The 19,593-nt window shown below is 53.9% G+C and overlaps 1 protein-coding gene across 13 annotated transcripts in view; it reads left to right on the forward strand.

The window, feature by feature from the left end:
* ATP2B2 (ATPase plasma membrane Ca2+ transporting 2) overlaps positions 1-19,593 on the forward strand; it is a 381,947-nt gene that overhangs the window by 188,544 nt on the left and 173,810 nt on the right. For 2 of the 13 annotated variants that reach the window (XM_007985223.3, XM_007985230.3), the window contains exon 1: positions 5,090-5,284. The exons of 8 other annotated variants lie outside the window; for them this stretch is intronic. The gene's annotated coding sequence lies outside the window, so the exon portion shown is untranslated. Of the gene's footprint in view, positions 1-5,086; positions 5,285-19,593 lie in introns of those variants that run through there. 3 more of the 13 variants (XR_012090578.1, XR_012090581.1, XM_038003563.2) reach the window with 3 other exon arrangements.

Here is a 19,593-nt window from a genome sequence, read left to right on the forward strand (position 1 = left end):
ATGGCCAGGGGATGGCAGGGGAGGAGGAGGGAGGACAGTTAGGAGGCAGGATTGATAGCTGGGAGTGGGCAGCATGTATGACTCTGCATTACCAAGGAGGCATTAGCTCTGAGGGGCAGTGCAGATGAGACCATGGCCTTGTGCCTGGGAAAGGCAGCCTGCCCCAGAGTGTCCTCTGAAAGTAGCTCCTGCTTCCCCTTCTTCCAGGAGGAAAGGCACCAGATCCGTCATTGTCTCCACAGTAACACTGTGAGCTCATGGCCCTGACCTTGGCCTCTGGCCTTCCGGAGGGGAGGCAGGGTCAACCATCACCACTCACCTGCCCCACACAGGTGGAAGCCTAGGGTGGGCCCTCATGGGGCTAAGGTTTTCTAAGCTGTGTGGCCAGAAAGATATGCCCACCGCTTTGGGAAACCTAGGTCCCAAGTGGTTCCTGGACCCAGGTTCACCCCACCTCCCACAGGGCTCTTGGGCTCGCCGCAGGGCCTCCTACAGTTCCTGTTTCAAGTTCCAATTCCCCTACTCACTCTGTGACCTTGGGCTACATTGTTTTACCTGTACCTCAGTTTCCTCATCTGTAAAATGGGAATAAAAATAGGATCCACCTCCCAGCGTTTTGTGAGGAACACACAATGAGGTGTGTGCACAGAATGCCTGGCACATAGTAGGATGTCAGTGTGAATGGTGGCTGGCCAGAATTCTCCAGAAGCCAGGCCTACAACCTCCTCCCTGAGGGAGCAAGGACCAGTAGGAGGAGGAAAGAACTGGTGACCTGCGTTCAAATCTCAGTAGACTAGAAACCAGCCCAGCCTCAGCCCTGCAGGTGGCATCTAGGAACCCTTATCTATCAGCCAGAGGAGGTGGAAGGCACCCACTCTCCACCAGCGTTTTCCCTGGGGCCTGCTGGAGAATCTCCCTTCTGTTTCTTCCACTAATAACAGCTGCCATTTTCCTTTAACTTGCAACCCCGCCAAATAGGTATTATCATACCCATTTTGCAGATGAAAAAAAAACTGGGACTCAGGGAGGTTGAGTCATTTGCCCAAGGTCACACATCCAGTAAGTGAGGGAGCCGGGAGTTGGACCCAGGTCTGTGTGGACACAAAGCCTCCACTTGAGATCTGGTTGGCTAAGGGAGTTTCAGGCCTTGGTAGGAGTGGGGAGTGGGTGTGAGGCCTCCATGCGACTGGAGAGAAGATTTTGGGCAAGCCAGCCCATGTGGCCCCCTGGATCCACAGTCCATGGCCCCTCAAGGTCTGGGGCTAGAGATCCTGAGTTGTGTGCTTCAGACTTGGGTAACTTTAGGCAGGCGCAGAGAGAAGGGCCTAGGGTTTGAGCAGGACCCTCGATCTTACTTTGGTCCTCACCAGCTCTGTAACTTTTAAGTAAGGCCCTTTGGTCTCCAGGTCTCAATTTTCTTTTCTGTAAAATGGGAAGAAGCCTGGGCTCTTTGAGAGTAATCTGTGGGGATCAGAGGAGACCGTCTCATCCCCCGAGGAACCCAGCTGACAGCTCTCTGTGGCAGCAGCGACCTGAGAGCTGCCCCAGGACTCCTACCCAGGTGTCTGCAGACCCCGAGCCAGGCAAGGCAAGGGCAGGGGTAGCCTCATCCATGCTTCCCAGAAAGAGGAGAGACAACAGAGAGCCCACATCTCATGCTGAGGACACAGCTGGCCTCTAATTACATTCAGTACTCTCCCCTCAGACCTGCCTGGACCTACCTCTTCTACTGCCCTCATGCAGAGAGCCTCCAGTAGCCTGGGCGAAGCTCTGTGTCCCCATTCCTAGACAAACTGACCCTCTTCACTCACCCTGTGTCTCAGCTCCAGAACCCCTCCCCAAGGGAGAAAAACGTGGTCTGGCCAACTAAACACAGAGTGAAAATCAGATTGGCTGGCTCTCCCCTCTGTCCCCCTCCCCTATTTCTCATACTTTTCCCTAACCCTGACTCTCAATCGGTGTCCACCATAAGCCAAATCATGCTGGAGGCAGAAGCCATCAGTAATCCTCCTAGCTGGCCTCCTGCCTCTTTTCCCCTCTTCCCTGTGGCTGACCCTGACCTGTCATTTCCAACCTTCCTGGAGTTGCAACACTAGTGCCATTGTTTGTCTAATTTCACAACACCTCTGCCTGTCCAATACCCCCTGCCCCCCAACACATCCTGGAAGGACAGGCCAGATGACCCAGGTGTATCTGCTGCAGGAAGGGAAGGCAAAGGGGACGGGGCAGGGAACAGATGTTTATAGCCAGATTCTACCCTCAAGAATGACCTTAGGCAAGCCTAATCTTTTTCTTGAGGCTTCGCTTTGCTGAACTATAAAATGGGAGAATTTGATAGGAGTTCTCGAGGGTCCAGCAGAGTCGTTCAAGCCTTTACTGCACCATCTAACTCATGCTGGGACCTGAGACCTGGGATGCTGGAGACATGTCTGATGTGGTCACAGCCCAGTGAGGGAGACAGACGTGTAGACTATCAATACAGTGTGGTCAGAGCTAGAACAGAGGCATGAACCAACTCAGTTGGTGGAATCAGGAAGACTGTCTGGGGAGGCAGCATTTGAGTTGGACTTTGAAGAATGAGTAGGAGTGGGCCTAGAACCGGGGTATACCCAGAAGGAAAACCTTCAAACTGTGCTGTTCAATATTTGCACTGCCTCAGGAGATGGGGGCATCCAGTCACTGGGTGCAGGCACTGAAGGACACGGGACCTGGAATGTCAAGGAGATGGGAACTTGGCCAGGTGGCAGTTCTAGTCTTAGGTTCTGAAAACCAAAATCCACAACTGCCTGAGAGTCTGGCTGCTAGTGTATGTTGGTGAGGGCCCAGCCCATCCCAGACAGGGACCACTGGACAGGCAAGACTCAGGACTTGGGAGCAGATGAGTGTTAGGGCTCCCAGTGAGCCCACACTCATGATGGCCTTCGCATGCAGGGAGCCCTGGGCTTGGGTGCTCACGGCAGCCACCCCAGAGGTAGTTGGGAGGATCAAATGACTTGCTGTTTTGTAGGTGGCCTTTACAAACTGTAAAGTGTGCTGGACACAGAAGGCAGTGTGATTGTTGAAATGTGTGGCTCATAACAGGCTGCTTCTGGGGCTATTTTGTAACCAGGGAAAGTGGTTTGCCACCAAAGATGTTGAAGTAATAGTGGTGGGATTCCTGCACAGACGTGAAGGCTAGCAACAGATGGGAGGTGCAATGGGCCTTTCCCCCTCTGCCCATCTTTGCCCACCCTCACCCCAACATCTCAGAACACTTTTACATGGGCCTGTTTTGGGGAATGGAGAGACTGTAGGCTTTGGGGAAGGGCAGATGCTTGGCCCTGGTCCCTGGGGTAGAGCTGACTAGGGACTGCTGACTTAGAAGACCACCCAGAGGGGTGGCCAGTGGAATCCCCCCAACTATACCCCTAAGAGGAGTAGAGTTCCCATCTGCACCCCCAAGATGAGGCAGAGATGAGGCTGCTTTGGAAGCTCCCAATCTTGGGCTGTTGGTGTGGGGGCGAGATCCTCCCTGAGGGGTGTCCTGGGCTGCTCTGTCAAAGCCCCAGCAGGGAGCCTTGCCTGGCCTCTGAGTCACACCCTTGCCCCAGTGGAGTCCAGGGCCTTGAATGACCACCCAGCCCTTGGCATCCGTAGCTTCTCAGCATCCTCCCTGCGTTGAAGCCACCCTACAGGCTAAGGGGCAGGTGGGTACCCTTCCATGGGGCTAGGGGGTGAGAAGCAAGAAGGTCTCAGCATGGCCTCCTGGTGGGAGCCCCACCGCAGGCGCTCCCAGCTCTCTCCCTCCCGCGGCCCCTCTGCACGGCCGGGTTCTGATTTTGGTGCAGTGCAGACTTTCAGCTTAACGAGACAAATTGATATTCTGTGCCAGCCCAGGGATAGAGCGGCAGCTCGGGACGCTCGGGCGGGCAGCTCAGAGGTGGGCAGGAGGTGGGGGCAGGGGAAAGAGGCAGCTTCTGCCTAAAACTGCCTCCTGAGGCCACCTCCAGCCCTGCCCCTGTCCCCCATGCACCCCTCCACCCTGACAGGTGCCCTGAGACACTGGTCCTGAAGGTCCTTCCACCTTCAGTGCCCTCCCTCCAAGCAGGGCACCCCTCCTGGAGGGGGCAGGGCAGTGGAGGCCAAGGCTTCAGAATTCTAAAGAAGCCCCTCGCCCCCAGTGACCTCCCAACCTTGCTCTTAGGACTCTTCTCCCACCCATCTGGAGTTAAAAGAGCAGCAGTTCTGACAGAGATGAGGCAGGAAGAGGTAAGCAGCTGGCTAGGGGCTTCCAATCCTACAGACTCCTCACCGGGGGTCCCTGGCTTCCCCTGGAAGTGTCAGTCAGCCCACAGTCAGCCTGCAACTCATCATAGATGTCCTGAAGATTAGGTGGGTGTACAGACATGCAGACACCCCTACTGGTGGGCACCTGGCAGAGAAAAGGCCCTTTGAGGCAGGCCCTTCTGCCAAGCCAGCCCCCACCACCACACCCCCTGAGGGCAGGCCGGGTCGCACACAGGCAGGGTGGGTAGCACTTCAGGGCAGCAGAGAGCTGCTGCCGGCTCTGCTCCACTGGTCCTGCAACCACAGATGTGTTTAAACTGTGTTGAGTCCACTTCTCTCCACTTACGACCTTTGCCCCTTTGTCCCCCAGGTCTGGGGGTGCCTTGACTACAAAGAGGGGGCCAGAGCGCCTGACCAACCAGATAAGTCCCCCAGAGAGCAAGGGAGGACTTGGGGCCATTTGAGCAAAATCCTCCCTCTCTGCTCCCGTTCCCCCCACCACCACTCTCAGGACCCCCTTCCCTCCAGCACAGCCCAGCCCTAACCTCTCCGTGCCCTTGACATTCCCTCCTGCTTCTGGGGAGCGGGCATATTCCTGGGACTCTGCCAGCTTCGGTTCCTCATGATCCCAAGGGAGGAATTAAAACCGCAAACAACACCGTGGTGGTTCGGTCCACACACCCCCCGCCCCCCACTCTCCTCCCCCGTCCCCCCTCCAGAACTGGCCCTCCCTGTGTCCCTCCCTCCCTAGTCCTCCCGCCCCCATCCCCCAGCCTCCAGCAGCGGCAGGGGCGGCCTCTGCCTCCCCCGAGATTGCATTTTGCCGGCGAGATGCTCTCCTAGAACCGGCGCCGGCGCCTCCGCCCCCCGCCCCCCACCCGCTCGGGCAGGATGGTACAGTCTGCAGAGGGGCCCGGGCACGCTGGCTGGGCTCAGCCGCGGCACCAGCTGCCGCACCGCGATTACGGGGCTGCCCGCCGGGAAACCGTGCAGGATTGGTGGTGATTTTCATAGCCAAGTAAGTACCGGCATCCCCCAGCATGAGAAAATAAAAAATAAAAAGCGCCCCACTCCACTCTCCCCTTCCTCCCTCACCCATTTTATTTTGTTTCATTTCATTTGATTTTTCTCAGTGCTGATGGTGGTGGCGGTGGCAGCGTGAAGGGGGGGTGGGAGAAGGGCTTGTTTATCTGGCAGCAGCCGAGGCTGCATTGGGAGCCGCCGCTGAGGGAGACACTAGTGTGAGGGTCCGCGTGTTTCGGGGGACGGCTGGATGCTGGGGACTAGGACAGGGGGGCCTCGGACAAGCGGATGTCCGGGGTCTCAGGTAGATTCCGGCAGCCTCTGGACTGCAAATGCCCCCTAAGGATGTTATGCAAGGGCCAGCAAGCTGGTGGTGAGGGACAAGTTTCTCTTCTCTCTGAGCCAGTCCCAGGGAGACCAAGAGGACTGGAGGGTGCCCCTTGCCCACCCTGGTCAGTGTCCCAGGAAAGAGGCAGAGGGAGGCCCCTGTGAAGGGTCCCTTTGGTGGGGTGGGCAGCTGTGTGCCGGGACCCATTGGGTCAGGCCAGCCGGGTCATGTGGTGGCAGGGACGTGTCCCTGGGTCCCCTCCCTGGCCAGGAGGGTGGCAAGAAGGGGTGGCCAGGCCATTTTGCAGCCGTCATGCTGGGTGGTGGAGTCGACACCCTCTGCCCAGAAGCCCACTTCCTAGGCCAGCCTCAGTGGTCTCCAGCTGAGGGCTATGGCACCTGAGGCTCCTCCGTGCCCCCTGCAGGGTCAGGATGGGAAAATGCAGCAGGGGGCCTCAGGACTCCCTGAAAGTGGGTTGCTGCTGGCAGCCACCCCTTTCTAGCCAAGTAGCCATTCCACACCACGGCTGTCCTCTGCTCACCCAGGTTGGGGGTTGGGGGTTGGGGGGTGCTCTGGACTGGCCTACCCCAATCAGGCAAGGGCCCTGGGGGTCTTGAGTCCTCCATGCAGAGGCCCAACCTGGCTCGACCTTCAGAAGGGTAAGTGAGCAGGCAAGCCTGACCAGCCGGCAGAGGGTCTTAGTGCGATGCTGCATGCCCTGAGCCTGGCGTGGAAGGGGCTCCCTCCTCTCCTGCATTGCTCTCTGAATCGCTGGGAGGAGGCAGAGCTGACGTTTGGGGTATTTCCAGGAGCAGCGGGCGCCATCCGGAGAAATTCTCCTTTGACGTGTGCAGTAGGAGGGGGCTTGGAGCTCAGGCCTCGGGGGCCTCCGCCTGTTAACTTCGTTGAAGGAGCAGTGGCAAAGAAGGGGCTGCAGCTCTGGGGAGTCCTGTGGGGGATTGGGGGGTCCAGGAAATACGCTGATGGCCACCATTATTTAGCCACCTTCACACCCTAGTCCCATTCACATCAGGGCATATTCATGCCCACAGATGCACACATATGCACAGATACAAATATAGTACCCATAAGTAGTGTATCATATATGTCCAAATCATATACACACATATGGGATGCCCATGCCCACACTCCAGCACCTGTAAATACAACCTACGTTCCTGAACACCACATGCTGACATGCAAAACACAGCACACACACGAATGCAGTACACAGACACACATACACACCTGTGCATGCAGCGTGCCCACACATGTGTGTAGCACTAACACAGGAAAGCAGTAGGCTGCACACATTGCCCTGCAATAGCCACAAATGTGTGTACCCACGTGAGGGCTGGCTCAGGTGTGAAAACAACAGGCACGCACATGTGGGGCTCCGAATGCCATCTGCGTGCCTGCCCGTGCACTGGCAGGCACATGGCATGCTGGAATGTGCCCACAGGTGAATGTCAGTTGCACACATAAGAAGACGGCCGCAGGCACACAGATGCAGCACCTCTGCGGACACTGCGTGCACACACCCGCCCCCTCAGCGTCCAGGAGGCAAGGTGGCTCTGTGGGTGCTAGGGAGAGCTTGCCCCTTAAGGAACTTCCGATGAGGACAGAGGGATACTGGATCCTAAGTGCCCGCCACAGCCTCACACAGGCATGGGGGAAGGGCCAGCCCATATTCCCAGGGAGCTGTGATTAGACTCAGCAAGGCCATCTTGGGTTATTGTTCTTCAGAGAAGGCTGCCCAAAGTTGGAAAGGAGACAGAGGCAGCCAGGAGTGCAGCTGCTGCCCGTGGCCCAGACAGCCAGGAGCCCAGACTGGCCCCACCAGCCCTCTCCCCGGCACCAGGAAACCAGCCCACTGCTGTGGGGTCTCTGAGACCTGGAATATCTCTCTGAGACCAGTCTCTCTGAGAGCTGGGGCCTGGAGCATCTTCAGCGGACTCCAAAGTCCCCTCCAGACTGAAGGTCAGAGAAGCTGCTGTGGCTCACGTTGTATGCAGAGCCTGAAATGCTGGCACCCTCCTATGCTGTCCCGCTGCCCTCCTCTGCCTTCCCCCAGCTCAGCCGCAGGTATGCGTCAGGGGACCCAAGTAAGTAATAGTAATCCAGCTAGCATTCACCCAGCTAACTGCTTTGCACGTATCATCTCAGTGAGGACACCCACAGCCCTGTTACCCCCATGTCCCAGATGAGGACACTGTATCTAGAGAGGTAAAGCCACTCACCCAAGGTCACACAGCTGGAATGTGGCAGAGGGGAGGTAGAAGCCAGGCCACCAGGCGTCTGCCTACCCGTTTTGACCCTTTGACATGAGGCCAGTTTAAATTGGGGCACCAAAATTTTGGGAACCTATAGCTCAAGAATTTAGAATTTTTTGGCAAGATTCCGAGAAAGAGTGAAGAGGATCTCCTATGGATGAAGGTGGAGGAGCCTTCCCCAGGTAGGCGTGGCCCTGACCTAGGCAGCCGGACCACTCTGCCATCCTTTTACCCTATGGAGTTGCTGATGCCTAGAAAGCCAAAGCAGACAGATGCCTTCTTAGGCCACCTAGCTGGGACCGTTTATAAAAAGGAAACTGAGGCCCAGCCAGGCACAGGGGCTTGTCCAAGGCTACACGGTGTTCTGTAGAGAGCTGGACTTCTTGCAAGTGCTCTCGGGCCCCAGACAAGAAGCAGCAGGGGTGTGTGTGGGTCCCTGGTTTTCCCCAAGTATTTGACTCTAGGTCAAAGTATGAGAACCCTGGGCCCAGCCCCGCTTCTGACCAGCTGTGTGATCTTGGCCAAGTCACTTCATCTCTCTGCCCTCAATCTTCTCATCTGTGACCAGGCAGGCCTATCTCTGCCCTGCGTTATCCCACAGCTGCCTGAGAGCCCTGGACACTGTAGAGGGTTGTGCACAAAGGTGTGATTGGCATTAGGACCAGGAGCCAGAGTAGGTGAGCACCTTGCTGCTGCAATTGGCCAGCTCCGAGATCAGAAAGGAAAAAGGGGAAAGAAATATCTAGTTTGCAGACTGGAGGTCAGAAGAGCTGCCTGTGGCTTATGCTAAGTGCAGAGCGTGAAACACCGGCCCCTCCCCATGCTGTCCCATTGCCCTCCTCTGTGTTCCCCCTGCCCAGTCACAGGTTTGGGTCAGGAAACCCATTAATGCATTAATTAACCTAAAGATCACCTGATGGGGGCAGATTTCTGGGCCCCACTTTGATGAATTGGGAGGTCCCAGGGGCTACATTTCCACAGGTAGCCCTGGATTTTCACCCATTTCACTCTGCACCCCGGAGAGCTGAGGTGCTTAAGAGTGGGCTTGGTGGAGCACATGGGCCCTCAGAGCTGGGGTTGGCCTAGACACCATGCTTTTCCCCCTGTGCCTGTCACATCTGGGGAAACAGAGGTCTCCAGACTAGTGGGTGACTGAATGAGACGACTGAAACTCATGTCCTCTCCCCACCAGTCCCCTACCAACCCCTGGCCCCTGGCTTCACCCTGCACAGCTAAATCAGGCCCTCCTGAGGACCAATCAAAGCTCAAATCCAAAGCAATGCCATCTTCTCAGCAGGCAGCTGGGAGCCATGCTACAAGGGCACTCACCAGGCCTTGGGTTCGAGTTCTGGTGATGCCTCTCCCAGTCATATGGCCTTGAAGCAAATGGCTTCTCCTCTCTAAACTTCAGTCTTACAGACTTAAAGCAGGGCTGTTGGGAAGATCTCAAATCACGTGTGTGAGGGAAGTGATTCACACACAGTAGGTGCAAGGTCAGGGCTGGGGGCCTGGGAGACCCTAAGGTGCAGGACATGACTCCTCTCAGCCCCCGCCAGCTCCCAAGGTGCTGCCTCCGGGCTGTCTGGTGCCTCCTGCACACATTGCTGCTCCTGCCTGGAATCTGGGCACCCAAGCCTCCCCACTGCTTTCCAAGGCTAGAAGCTTGAACCTGCAGAAATTCATTTCTCTCTCCCAGGGGGAGCCTCAGACAAGTACATGTTTAGGGAGAAATTCCCTTGGACATAGACAATTGGTATCTGGCTTTACCCCTCATTAAGAATTGGTAATATACTGAAAAGATATACCAAGGCGAGGCCCTGGGGTTCAAAAAATGGGATGGAGCCACAGTTCCCCCATCTGTAAAATGGGATAATGGTAGTATCCACTTTGCAGGCTAATGTGAGGGGCACATGGAGAAGCTGTGGACGTGAAGTGCTGAGTTTAGGGTGTGAATCCTATTTGAGGCACAGTGGATGAAAGCTGTTGAGACTGAGAATCCATCTGGATTGAGAATCAGAGGGTGTGAGTTCGAGACCTACCTCTGCCTCTTGGGAGCTGAGTGCCCTTGAGTTAGTCTCTGCCTCTTCAAGCTTTGATTTTTTGATCTGTAAAGTGGGAGTATGTTACCCAGGCTGTCCATTTCAGAGGCCTGCTGTATGACTACAATAAAGAATGGGTGAGGCTGGGTTACGCCTGTAACCCCAGCACTTTAGAAGGCGGAGGTGGGAGGATATCTTGAGCCCAGGAGTTTAATATCAGCCTGGGCAACATAGCGAGACCTCATCTCTACAAAAAATTTTAAAATTAGCAGGGCATACGCCTGTTGTCCCAGCTATGCAGGAGGCTGAGGTGGGAGGATCGCTTGAGTCCGGGAGGTCGAGGCTGCAGTGAGCCGTGATTGTGCCACTGCACTCCAGCCTGGGTGACAGAGCAAGACCCTGTTTAAAAAAAAAAAAAAAAAAAAAAAACACTTTTAAAAAATGGGTTATGCTATGGACAACTCCAGGGACCTCCTGCTGGGCAGTGTGGCTTGGGCTTCACCCTGATCTTCACTTGACAGCCTGGATGGAGGCAGCGGGAGGCAGGGGGAAGGGGGAGTGATGGTAAAGCCTTAGAAGCATCATTCACAGTCCAGGACATCTCTGCAGGGTCAGAGAGTTCCAGATATGTGGCCAGGGACCACGGCTGGCAGGGCCAGGAGGGCAAGGTGACCAGGCCCGAACAGGGGCGACGGCTCAGGTTCCTAAAGCAAGAGAGATCCCTGGGTATGGGGGAGAGTGCGCTGGTCTGAGGATCGGGAGAGCTGGGTCCCAGGCCGGCTCACTACTGGCAAGCAGCCTTGGAAAAGCTGTGTCAGCCCTCTGGTCCCAAGCTCTCCCCTTGTGAGAGGGATCAGTGATCCTGCCCTCCAGTGTCTTTGGTGAGGGCAGCTTCTCCTGCCCACTGCCCCTTAGAGTGAAGGGTCAGAAACACTGCGAGTCTCAGGAATTAGCAAGGAGAGCAACTGCAGGGACAGCCCGTTGCGTTTGTTTCCTGTGGCTGCCATAACAAATGACCACAGGCTAGGTGGCTTCAAACAACAGACGTGTATTGTCTCCCACTTCTGGAGGCCAGAAGTCTAGAGTCAGGAGCCAGCAGGACTGGCTTTTCCTGGAGAGGCTGAGGAAGAGCCTGTCACTTGTCTCCCTAGCTGCGGGCGGTGGCCGGCAACCCTTGCTCTTCCTCAGCTTGTGGCTGTGTGACGCCCATCTCTGCTTTCATCACCTCACCTCCTTCCTGTGTGTCTTTCGGTGTCCTCTCTTCTGCTTCTAAAGACATTGGTCATTGAATTTAGGGCCCAACCTAAACTCAAGATGATTTCATCTCAAAATCCTTAGCTAATTCCATCTGCAAAGATCCTATTTCCAAACGAGGTCACATTCTGAGGTTCCAGGTGGGCATGAACTTTGGATGGGACACCCTTCACCCCACTGCAGTCACTAAGATTTATGAGGTGTTTTTTGCTCATAAGACCTGCACACAGTCTTACCTCTTCCTCACCATCACCCATTTTACAGATTACAGAAGCCAAGGCCCAGAGACATTAAGAATGTGCCCGGTCGGGCGCTGTGGCTCACACCTGTAATCCCAGCACTTTGGGAGGCTGAGGCGGGCAGATCACGAGGTCAGGAGATCGAGACCATCCTGACTAACATGGTGAAACCCCGTCTCTACTAAAAATACAAAAAATTAGCTGGGCGTGGTGGCGGGCGCCTATAATCCCAGCTACTCAGGAGACTGAGGCAGAAGAATGGTGTGAACCCGGGAGATGGAGCTTGCAGTGAGCCGAGATTGCACCACTGCACTCCAGCCTGGGCGACAGAGTGAGACTCTGTCTCAAAAAAAAAAAAAAGAATATGCCCAAGTCGGGCTGGGCGCAGTGGCTCATGCCTGTAGTCCAAGCACTTTGGGAGGCCAAGACGGGTGGATCACCTGAGGTCAGGAGTTCGAGATCAGCCTGGCCAACATGGCGAAACCCCGTTTCTACTAAAAATACAAAAAAAAAAAAATTAGCCGGGCCTGGTGGTGCATGCCTGTAATCCCAGCTACTCAGGAGGCTGAGGCAGGAAACTCGCTTGAACCCGGGAGGTGGAGGTTGCAGTGAGCCAAGATCGAACCATTGCACTCTAGCCTGGGCGATAGAGAAAGACTCTATCTCAAAAAACAAAAAAATGAATGGGGCCAAGTCACACAGCAAGTGAGGGGCAGAGCTGAGATTTGAACCCAGATCCCTGGTGCTCCTTCACGTTTCCACCTTTTTGTAGCTGGCTGAGGGATACCCAGAGACCCCTTAGGGCCCACAGCTGGGAACCCTTGGGGCAGGAATTCTAGCCAGCCCTATGAAGACCCCAGGTCTGCAGGGGCTCCTGGGCCCCAGAGAGAGGCTGGAGATAGGCAGGGGAGCTTCAAGGTGTGAAGGGGTCCAGCCAGGGCCCCAGGAGACCAACATGTGGCAGAGGATTGAGAGCCACAGTTCCTTATCTCTGTCACTGACTCTGTGAACATCATTGTGCTCTCCCGGAGAATAGGGGCAGCAGCACTGACTTTGTGGGGTAATTGCCAAGTACCGAAACATTCATCATAATAGTACTAATCGCTAAAATGTGTCCACAAGCACTTTACAAATGCTTTTTTTTTTCCATGTAATACGTGGGAGGGGAATTGCTTATTCAGTCGTGTGCATTCAGTTGTGTGTAGTTGATTGAACTGGTGACTTCGCCTCAGTTTGCTCCTCCGTAAACCGAGGGTTAGATGAGCACCTATCTTGCCAGTTGTCGTGTGAGGCAAACGGGATCCAAGTACAGTGCTTGGCCCGGGTGTGGTCCAGGTCGAGGCTCAGAGAATGCTTTCTTTCCTGTAAGATGGGATAGTGTAGTATTATGATGATGCTATTATTTGTTGTGTGAGGATTTGGTGAAATAATGCAAAGGAAGCACTTGGCTCAGGGCCTGGCCAGAAATTGATGGAAAGTTGCCTCCTTTGTGGCATCAGAAGACTTGAGTATAAATCCTAATGCCAGTGTTTACTACTGTGTGACCTTGGGCTGGTAGCTTTGCTTCTCTGAGCTTGGCATCCTGATAAGCAAAGCGGAGTGGGGAAAACCTGCCTCACAAGATTGTGCCATGAGATGATGGGTAGGTAATGTCTCAAATGGAACCCTCATCATGCCAGGCATTAGAAATATGTTGAGTTTCCGCCCTGCTTCTGGGCATCTTAAAGATGTCCCCAGAAGGTGCACATCCTAGTCCAAGGAGGGTGGATTTGATTTCTGGGAAAATTGGGAGCAGTCGTGCCATAGTGGAGCGTATGAGGTTGCTGGAGCCTACAAGAGAAGCAGTGAATGGATGACACTGTTTGGGGTCCAAGCACCATATAGCTTTGAAGGAAGGAAGCAGGTCTCTGCAAGCTTCTGCACCGCCTCTGAAGATAGTTTTCTATAAAGCAGTGCCTTTTCCGTGCTGGCTGGGCTACTCTACCGGGCCGTGTCTGGCTGCCCCGGGACCATTTTATAGGAGCCATGGGGAGCATCATCTGGATGAACTCATTCTAGCCCAGCTCCATCAAACACCTGCCTTGCAGGCCCAACAGGGCTGTGGAGGCAGTGGAGGGCGGGGGATGCTCTGGCGGCCATTTGGGATGCCTCCCGCATGCCTGAGGCATCCACGCTGAGTGAGACCCACAGGCTCATCCAGAGCAGAGGGTGCTGGGCTCCAGCTCAGTGATCCTTCCGAAGTTTTTAAATCTGTGCCCATGGGCAGGGCACGCCATCCTACATGGGCCTGACTTAGCGGTGATGTAGCACAGTAGTCGAGGACAATGTCTGGGCCCAGGTTGCTTGGGGTCAAATCCGATGCCTGGCCGCTGACCAGCTGCATGTCCTTAATCCCCAGCCTCCGTTCCCTCCACCGTCAAACGGAGATGACAACACTGCCTGCCTCATCAGGTTGTTGTGTCGGAGACTGAACTGTGTGGATTCCAAGATATACATTTTGACATCTCTGAAACCAGGTTGTGCCTGACAACTGGTGGTACAACACAGTGGAAACAGCCATGCCTTTTATTTCTTAAATATACATAAAGTAGTGATTCAGGTTAGAGTCAACAAAATATGATAAATAAGATCAGTTTTATAAGGGGCTTAGAACAGGGCCACCAGGCTGTTGGGAAGAAGGCAGGATTGCCACCTGCCTCCCTAGCTCAGTTGCGGTGGGTCCCTCACCGGGGCCTTTGTGTCCGCTCTAAAACAATCAGCAAAAGAACACCTGCCTGCCGGAGCAGTTGTGAGAAGTCGGCAAACTTATGTGTGTATCACATGACCAGCAGAGTGCCCATATGCAGTAGGTGCTTAATAAATGGCCATGCAAAATAAACAACAAAGACCATAGTACAAGGAAGAATTTAAAGCACAGACTCTGGGATTCTAATTCTTAACTTCTCTGTGCCTTAGTCCCACCATCTGTAAAATGGGGATAACAAAAGGATCCAATTCATAGGATTGTTGTGAGGATTAAGTAAAATTAAAGTGCTTAGGACAGCACTTGGCAGAAGTGTAAGCAATTATTATTTGATGAACTTCTAATGAGCCTCTTCTAGCTCAATAAATGATAGCTAAAATAAACACTAGGCTCAATAAAATAATAGCAATTGAGGCTGCACTTGCTTTATAGCTGAGAAAACCAAGGCCAAGATGCATGCTGGTTTGCCCAGAGCCACATAGCTGGCTCCCAGCAGACTGGAACCACAGCCCAGTGTCCAGACACCAGCCCAGTGCTGCCTCTTTGCCCATGTTGGTTCAGGACTCTCTTATGGAGAAAGGAGTTTTTGCCATAGGAGGGAGGGTTTCTAGAAGAAGCCACCACCAGATGCATCACCAGTGCTTCAGAGATCCACAGGGTAATTAGGGCCCTCATTAGAAGTGGTTTCCATCTTCCCTCAATTTTCTGCCTGTCCACCACAAACAGTGGAAGGGGCTGAACTGGGATGCCCACCCTGCCCACAGCTGCCCAAGGTCAGCAGAGCCTGCCAACCATCCTGCCAGCCTACCAGCCAGCACTCTCCTGGCCTCCAAGTGGCTTCTGCAGAGTTGACACAGCAAAATTCCCTCCTGGAGACAGCAAAAGCCATGGCTGGCCAGCTGGTCCAGCCACCAGACAGGCCAGGGCCACAAAGTGGATTGGAGTTTGTGGGGGACAAAGACCTGGGTGCAGCCAGCCATGACAAACACTTCAAGTGACCTTGGACAACTCACAGTCTGTTTCTGAGCATCAGTTTCCCATCTTTGAAACAAGCCTTTTGGGGCCCGATGGGCCCCCTGAGACTTAAAATGTCTAAAATTCAAAGTTGCCTGGACATTGCTGATGTCCAGGTCATGGGGGAAGGGGCAGGGCTGGAGGGATGGAGCTACTGTCTGCGTGTGGAGTGCAATGTGTATGGATCTTGGGTTGGACTCCCTGGGAGCAAGCATGAGACTGCGCTCAGGAGAAAGGGGCTGAAAGGAAGCAAGGTAGGGAGAGAAGGAGAGAAACAAGCATGTGGCCTCAGCTGATCCCATGGAGGATGTGAGGCACGAACTGCACCCCAGGGTTGGCTCTGCCTTGAGGCAAAAGAGCTGGCCTTTCATACCCCGTGTCAGATAGTTATTGGCCACGGCTGCCCTCTGAGCAGGATGCTGTGTGCAGTTGCCAGGACAGGAGCTCCTGTTCTTCCCAGGGCAAGCCTGCAGAGAAGGGGCAGCCGGGAGCTCTAGCTCCCAGGAGCTGGGATGTGGGAGCTGCAGACTGGTAAGGAGGACTAGGGTGGGCACCAACAGTGTCCACTCTATTATGTGCATTTGGGATGCAAAGGTTGCTGGGTACCAGTCTCTTCCTAGCAACTATCTGAAGGCAGCAGATTAAGAGCTCTTTAGGCCACTTCTAAATTTATCAACTTATATGACTCACTTCAGATTAAAATGAAGCCCTTCTCTCCATCCCACCCCCAGCCAGTTTCAGATTTCTGAGCTCAGAGCATCCTGAAGAGGGTATAGAATGTAAATCAATAAAACCAATAGCTAAGTACTTGGTGTGGACCAGGCTGTTTGTCGGGCTCCTTGCTGAGCTCAGAGATGAATCAGCTCCAGAAACAACTCCCGCTGGGAGGCCAAGGCAGTCCCACGTAGAAGGTGGGAGCCGACTTCTGGTGCCCAGCTTGGGAGCTAGGCCATGAATAACTTCCAGGACCGAGACTCAGTCTCACCACCAGTCTTTAGAGCTTCCAGAGCCTCAGTTTCCTTATCCTGAAAATGGGGCCAGTGTGGTGAAGAGTACGTGGCCTGGGCCACTGCTGCACTCAGGGAGTGGCAATAAAGTAAAGCGAGACCGGGCACTGGGACCCAGGGCTGTTTCTAGACACTTCTCTGCCCTCTCAGAGGCCTGAGTCTGCCCCATGACCTCAGGGGAAGGAAATTCTGAGCTGAATGGAGACATCAGCTTCCCTGGTCCTGGGAACGTCTACAGTGGGCTTCACTACAGCCCCCCGGGTAACCTGTCATAACCAAGACAGCTCTCATTTAGCGAGCAATTTCCCTGCTGGGGGCTCCGCGTGCATAAGTTTCCTTTACCCTCACCACTGCGACTGGATCCATTTACAGACGAGCAGACGTGGTCTCAGAGATGTGGGATGGCTTGTCCAAGGCCTCTCAGCTAGCCCCTCTGCTCCTGCCCCTTTGCATTGGACCCAAAGGGAGACTGAGGCCGGAGTGGAGTTGACAAAGGCTGCAGAGTAGAGTCCAAAGCCCAGCACTCTGTCCATGGTATTAGCCCCTCCCCGAACTCTCCAGGAAAGAGGGATGGCTCAAGACCTCAAACTGGGAATAGGGTGATTCATACCTGGCCCATGTTCCAACACAACTGCCCACGGGGACAAGTTCAGGGTATCCTTGAGACTGACTCTTCAGCAGCAACAGGCCTGGCCCCCAGGAATTGACCGTGTCCTTGGTCTTTATCCTGCCTCCCTAAAAGACAGCAGGTGACTCTTGAAGGTTTGGAGCCACACTGGCTCCACATTTGGGGAAGAGGTGGTTTACATGTCTTAAGCACCTGCCACCTACTATTGAGGAAACTGTGATTCAAATTCCAACTTTGCCACCGACAAGCTGTATCCCCCTTGGTGAGTTATTGTTCCTTTCTGAGCCTCAGGGTTTTGACGTCTGTCTTGGGGGAAAATGACCATAGCCATTGTGGAGATGATTTGAGGTATGTGCATAGCCCCCACCCAATGCCAAGGGTGATGATTATCACCCCGGGTAGAAACATGTGGGGCTGAAGTCTACTCTGTAAGGGAGGCATTCTTATTACACTGCACAGATCCTCAGAGAGGTCCAGGGACTTGTCCCCAGTCACACGGCAGGTTAGCAATAGAACATGCGGGTCAGTTAATGTCCGTTGAGGAGTGTGTTGTGGTGTTCTTGAGGCCTCAGAGGGCAGCCAAGGGCACTTCCCAAAGATTAAATCCCAGGATGCAGAATTGTGGCATCTTAACTGGAGGAGAAGGCACAGGGCATTGGTTAAGAGCAGACCCTGGAGCTTGAGGGCCTGGGCTTGATTCCCCAACACTTCCTAGCTATGTGACCTTGAGCAAATGACTTAACTTCTTCATCTGTAAAATGGGCAAAAATACTAATACCAACCTCATGGGATTCTAGTGCAGATTAAGTGAGTTACATGTAAGGAGCCTAGAACCATGCCTGATGCAAGGGAATCTCTACGAAAAATCAGCTATCAGTGATAGCAGCAGTTGTGGGATCAGAGTTGGCGGGGCAAGGTCCCACCTTTCACCATCTCTCCCTTAATCTCACCCTAGCCTTCCCCATAGCCCCCATGGCCAGCAGGGGAAACTTCTCAGAATGTCCACTAGGCCTGTCACTCTGGTCAAAGTCTTCAGTGCTCCCCACTGCCGAGTGGATAAAGCCTAGACTCCTCGGTCTGTGTCCAGTGCATTTGTGATGGAGTGCCTGTCCCTGCTGTACCTTCCCAGCCCCACACTTCACCTTCATGCCACTTTTCCCTTGTCAGGTCGGTTAGAAATGTGGCCATGTGATATGAACTGGAGCACAGGCTCTATTCACACTGACCCTTTTCCCTGCCTCTGAGCCTTTGCCTGACTTTCAGCCCCTACCTAAGTGCCTCACCGTTGTGAGGGCCTTCCTGCCCCTCCCTTTGTTGTAAGTTCCCGGGCAGCAGACCCTGCGCCTCTGGAGTCATGATCTCCAGTCGGTGTGTTTTGTTGGTTTTGTGTTTGTGTTTGTTTTCAGTGATTTCATTAGAACACTGTTGAGTGCATGCTTGTAGAATAGATGAAGGGAAGGGCCTTCCCTAATGGTCCCCCAGATCCTTTCTTGCCCTTTTAATTGTCTGTTCTTCCTGTGTGGCCAGAGAAATCTTCTTTAAGAATATAAATCAGATTGTAGTGTCGCTACTTGAAACTCCACAGTCCTCCCCTTGATGTACAGGAACAAGTCCAGACTCCTTTCTGCAGCCTGGAAGCCCTTCTGGGTCTGACCCCTCATCCCTCACCCCTCTCCTGGCTTTTCTCTCATTTACTGCCCTTCTTTCTGTGCCTCAAACTCATCAGCCTCTTTCCTGTCTCAGGGCCTTTGCACATGCTATTTCCCCATCTAGACTACACTTTCTCCTTCTGTTTATTTCATAGATTCCTTCTCATCAAGCTGAATGGTAATTCCTCATTGAGGCCATCCCTGATCTATTTGAAAGAGCTCCCCTGACCCCCTCACCAATATTCCCTGTCACAACACTTGTTTTTAAATAGCAGGTACCACAGTTGGCATTATTTTCTGTATTTATTCTCTTGTTTGTTGTCTGTCTGTCTTCCCTAGACAATCAGTACCTTGAGGGCAGGAAGCATATCTGTCTCATTCACTTTTGTATTCAAGGGCCTAGGACAGGGGAGGTGCTCAGCAGATTTTTGTGGAATGAATGAATGAACAAATGAATTGGTCAGATATGGAGAGGTGGTACTGGGGAGGGAAGAACAAACCCAGAACAGCCCTTCTCTCGAGGGAGGTAGTGGGAGCAGAGAAGGAGATGCCATCCTAGAAAATGTCCTTTGAAAGCCATCCTGGGTGACAGCCCCGGCCAAGTTCAAGTTCCATCTGCTCTCTTTTGCGCAGCTGTGAAAGGGACACCAGTATCCTCCCTCACCATCACACTTGACCTGGTATCTGCAAGACAGGAGAGAAATGATAGTGAAGAGGTTGCCCAGAAATCCCCGCCTCGATTCACCTGCCTTTCCTGAGTCTCTCTGGACCCCCCAGAGAGAGAAGGAAGAGGGGTGAGAGGGAGAGCATGGGCAAAGGCGTTGCAGCCACAAATGAGACAGCTGCAATTCACAGTCTCCCATGGCATGCTTTCTAGCTGGGGAGAGGGCCAGTGCAGACAGAAGCTCATCTGGAACGAGTCTGACATCAGGTAGCAGCCGTGGAGGGAGGCCAGAGAAAGAGGGCAAGGCTCTAGATTGGAGGTGGGGCTCAGTGAAACGGTCTCCAGGGAGGAAGAGCACTCAGCTGTCCCATTCTTTGGAAATTTGGGCTTTGTCGCATTGTTTGTGGCTCCACTGTGTACTTTCCAGCTTAAAGAGCCCTTAATGAGGGATTTGGGGAGCAGGCCT

This window comes from Chlorocebus sabaeus, chromosome 22 (genome assembly GCF_047675955.1).
Source record: "Chlorocebus sabaeus isolate Y175 chromosome 22, mChlSab1.0.hap1, whole genome shotgun sequence".
In the NCBI taxonomy this organism is placed as follows: domain Eukaryota; kingdom Metazoa; phylum Chordata; class Mammalia; order Primates; family Cercopithecidae; genus Chlorocebus; species Chlorocebus sabaeus.